This window comes from Grampus griseus (genome assembly GCF_964374135.1).
Source record: "Grampus griseus genome assembly, chromosome: 9".
Classification (NCBI taxonomy): Eukaryota; Metazoa; Chordata; class Mammalia; order Artiodactyla; family Delphinidae; genus Grampus; species Grampus griseus.
The window spans coordinates 2,500,185-2,505,166 of NC_139003.1; positions in this window are offsets into that span (position 1 = coordinate 2,500,185).

Below are 4,982 nucleotides of genomic sequence, written 5' to 3' on the forward strand. Positions count from 1 at the left end.
CGGGCATGACACCGTGGGGCTTGGCAGGAATCAGCCACGAACCGTGAGCTACGCAGACTGCAGAGGACTCAGTGCTGACAGAGGAGGTGCTCTGACCAGACATAGCGGAAACATCACTGAACATCCTGGGCAATCAATCTGCAACTCCAGCCCCAGGAGCCCTGAGCAAGGGCCCCCCCAAGATGGACCAAACCAAGCTGAAACGACATCTCAAAGGCTCGTGCCAACCCTCCATGAGATTGGCTGCCTTCCAGAACAAAAATGAACATTCTTTAAATCAGGACAACAAATTCCAGATTCCCAAAATTATGTGTCCAAAATGTCCAATATACAATCCAAAATTACTGGACATTCTAAGAAGGAAGAGACCAGGGTGAAAACTCCCAGGAGAATTAAGTAGTATAAGGAGAGAGAAAATAATGGTAGCAAGGGAACGGGGAGATTATTTAGAGAGTGGTCGCTTTGACAGAGAGCAAAGGCCTCGGAGAGCATGCACGGAGAAGGCCAGGAAAACATCCAGGGGCAGACCATCCTAGGGCGAGGACACAGCCAGTGGAATCCCGCTTGGCTTATCAAGAAAGGGCAGGGCAGCGAGTGTCGCTTGGGCCGACTGAGCGGAAGGGTGTGAGATGAGCTAGTATGATGGGGGTCAGGGGACCCAAGGCCCGGAAGGCTGTTGTGGGGATTTTGATTTTAGCCCCAGTAAGACGAGAAATCACCGGAGCATTCCCAACAGAGGAGTGATGTCACCTGACTTACATCTTAAGTAAGATGCTTCCAGCTGATGTCTGGTAACAGACAATAGAAGGTTAAGAGTGGATGCAGGGAAATCAGTCTCGAGACCCGGCCGGCCTTCCAGGTGACAGGTTGGTGGCTCTGACTGGGGTGGCAGCTGTGGAGCCAGAAGTGGTGAGATTCCAGAAACACTTGGAGGACAGGGCTTGCTGAGTGTGGGTGGTGCGTTAGGGAGGAAGGGGAGGCAAGGATGGCTCCAAAGTTTGGGACCTGAGCATCCTTAAGAAAGGAGCTGCTGGGCTTCCCTGGTGGCGCAGTGGTTGAGAGCCCACCTGCCGATGCAGGGGACACGGGTTCGTGCCCCGGTTCGGGAAGATCCCACATGCCGTGGAGCGGCTGGGCCCGTGAGCCATGGCCGCTGGGCCTGCGCGTCTGGAGCCTGTGCTCCACAACGGGAGAGGCCACAGCAGTGAGAGGCCCGTGTACCGCAAAAAAAAAAAAAAAAAAAAAAAGAAAGAAAGGAGCTGCCATTTCCTGAGATGGGGAGAGAAGGGAAGAGATCAAGAGCTCAGCTGGATTAGGTGTGAGCTGCATACTGAACATCTCAGGAGGAATGAAGGTTCGAGTCTGGGATTCAGGAGAAAGTCCACAGGAGGATGGGAAAGTCCATGGGACTCAGCGGCCTGCTGCTGCTCTAAAGGTACTGAATTGCCTGAGGTCATGTAGGGAGTGTGTGTGGACTGAGAAAGGGGGAGGTCCAAGGGCTCCGACCTTTAGCCGACAGCAAGTGAGGAGGACCCCACCTGGAGACCAAGAAGCAGGTTCCAGTGAGGCAGGATGAAAACGAAGAGAAGGCGGTGTCCTGGACACCAGGGGAAGTCAACTGCTTTACACACGCCGATGGACTGAGGAGTCCTGAGGCTTGATCCTTGAATTTGGTGACATGGGCACCAGGAACATTCTTAGCAAGAGAAGTTTTGGGGGAACGTTGGGTTCGAAAGCCAGACTGGCGTGGATTCAAGAGAGAATTTTTAAAAGAGAATACGGAGGCAGCAAGAAAAGATAACTCTTTCAGTGAGTTTTACCAAAAGGGGGAAAGAAGTACGCACTGGTCACCAAAAGCGGTTATGCGGTCAAGGGAGGATTGTTTTCTTAAATGGAGAATATTGTTGCATGTTTGTTGCTAACAGGAAAGGTCCAGCACAGAAGAAAAAATCAAGGGGTGAGAAGAGACACCTGCAGGTGCCGGGTCCTTCAGTGAGGGGGGCGGGAGGCAGTGCAGCCGGGATGCTGGCCTTGCACAGGAGCAAGGATGCTCGCCTACTGTAGCAGGGGCCGGTGGTTCACGCAGGGCACCCGAAGGCATGCTGGGGGTTTCGTGGTGAGGGGATGTGGGAGTTCTCTTCTGAGCGCTCCTGTTGTAGTAAGGAAATGGGAGCGGGGAAGAGGCTGCTGACACTGAAGAGAGGAGGAGATGTGAAAATGCTCCCGTGAGAGTGACTGACCTGGTCGGGAGATACAGTAGGGTTTCCCGGCTACACGTGGGGCTCACCTTTGAGGTCTGCAGCTGTGAATTCAGAGTAGGCCAGGCAGTGTGGCTGCCCGTTTTTCCAGCCGTGGTCACAGCTGGGGTGCGAGGCAAGTGTCCCGGAGGACTGGGGTCTTGCCCAGGGAGCATCAAAGCAGGAAGAGAACAAAAGCAAGGGAGTCGAAAGAACTCAAGGAGCTGGCTCCCAGCAGCAGCCAGAAAAAACCGACGTCAGGTGACAAGCAGTCAAAAGAGGCAGGGCGTGGGGATCCCGGCGGCGTGGGACTCGCTAGTCGGGGCGCCCGCGGATCTGGAGGGCAAGTCGTCCGAAGAGGCAGGGCTGAGGCGTGGGGATCCCGGCGGCGAGGAGACTCGCTAATCGGGGCGCCCGCGGATCTGGAGTCCAGGAGGTGTCCACACAGGCCATGGGGGATACTTTCTGGCCATGACCCGGTGGCCGACAAGGGGTGGGTGGGGGCAGCTGAGGGCGCAGAGGAAGGCAAGCGACCGAGTCTCCATCTAATATCGTGCTGTGGGAATGACATTTCCTAAGAGGAACGACCAAAGAAATGGGGGAGAGAAACCGGGACGGCGTGACACTGGGGGGCGGGGGAGCGCGGGGGGGATGTGTGTGACCATGGGGGAGGGTGGTGACCCTAGGGAGATGGCATCCACAGTGGGCAGTGGGTGGCAGAGTCCCACCTCTGGTCCGTCCAAGGATTCAGGCCTTAGGCAAGTACCCCTGAGGAGAGAGGGGTTCCCAGTCACGCAGACCTGAGCACCCGACGTGCAGCCGCCTTTCCTGGCCCACCGGCTCAGGAGGGAAGGAGGGCTGGGACCTGCATTGCGGAGGACGCAGGACGCAGGCCGGGCGGGCGCAGGGCAGGGTGGGTCCCCGGGCGGTACCGACCCGGCTGTGCCGCGACCTGCACCCTCGGGGCAGCTGCAGGGTGCTCCCTGGCCAGTGCTCAGCGCTCACGGCTAGAAGCTGCAGGGGCAGGGCCTCTCCGTGGTCGCGTAGCCCTCAGAGCCCACCGCCCGGTCACCGCGAGCCACGTCCGCCCGAGGACACCTCCCGACCAGGCCGCCAGTGCAGGGGCCGCCATGGGGGCTCGGGCCCAGGGGGCGCTGTCCTCCGGCCAAACCTCTGCTCTTCTCCTCCCCACGCCCACCCTGGTCCCTAGGCCGGGCTCAGCCGTCTCACCTCAAGGCGGGGGGGATCCGTCCGCGAGGGTCCCTGACGCGTCCTGCCCCCCTCTATCACCCAGGCACAAGTGTGGACGCAGCTTAGGGAGAGGTACTTGGTGGGAGGCTCAGGGTTTATTTTCTGGTTTGGATCTAACTTAAACCTCTCTGCCTCTCACCCCGTCTATAGGCGACACCACAAGTGGAGCGAGGAGACGTTATTTGTGAGCATATGAAGCTGGAAAACTGCTGTGCTCATCACTTCTTTCAATCTGGAAGCCACACCTCAAGCTGCAGACATGTTACTTCCTGTGCTTCTCTTTCTTGGAGCCACAATTCCTAAGCGCTGTGCTCGTCTAGAGAACTCTTTCACGACCTATTTTTCTCTTCAGACTTATAATTTCCTTCAAAATACTGAAATACACTGTTGAGTAAAAGAGCCTGTCAGATGAGAGCTGGGTGAGAACTGTGGAGACAGCTGCAGCCTTTCAACAGGAGTCATGGGAGCGCACAGAGTACCTCCCCGCCTCCCGAGCCTGCAAGGAGGCTCCCACCCGCCGGAGACACACGCTCTCTCCTCCAGCCCTTGCAGGGATACTCGCCCAGACCTCTCCAGGCCGGGTGGGGGTACAGAGGGCTGGCGACCTGAAAGCACCTTTCAAAGGAGCTCCATTCATAAGGAATCCCCCCAGTTGCGAGAAACCCACTTTCGACCTGACATCTCCAGGTGTTGAGTCCACCTTCCTGAGATCCCATCACTCAACGCAAAGGTCAGCCTTTTAGAAAAAGAATGACTTATCCATGGAATATGGGTTAAAACAGAAGAAAAACGGCTTTGACTTTATTCACTAGGTATTTTCCGATTCTGACTGAGGTGTAAAAATTCCACTAAATCAGATCTGAGAAGCTGATTAGATGTGCTGGCCTCTGACACTTCACTTCCTTCTGTTTCCCCAAACCAGCTTTCTTTCTCACCTGCTCCCGTCCTTACCTGAGACCTGGGATCCTTCTCCTCAGCCTTCCCGTGGGGACAGCAGTGCTAAGCTACGGCTTACCTTGAAAAGTCGGCCTCATTTCTGTCAGTGAGGCAGTGGGTGTGTGTGGATGGAGCCCAGGTTCCTGGCCTGTACAGCATGGCGGGAGGTGGGAGGGGCGAACCTCTGGTTTTCTCCTCCTCAAGCTTTTCCTTTAACAATGTTTGGTTTGTGTGGGGGGGGGGACCTTTATTTTTTTAAATATTTTCCAAATAGACCGTGAACTATGAGCAATCTGTAGCAGCGTGAAAAGCTCTGAGGATGCCTGAAGTGGGAGGTGGACACAGCAGCGCCAGCGCATGCGGCTTCTCAGACAGGCCGTGTGCACGTGACAGAAACAGAAGGTGCCGGGCAATGGCGGTGGAAAGGCATGGGCGACGGATTTTCCCCACTTTCAGTGTCACGATTCGTGCTGGAGTACAGATCTCCTTTGAAAACCTGTACAGATTATTCGTGATGTTTTAAAAAATTAAAGAAGACAATATAAGTCTCCCACTTCC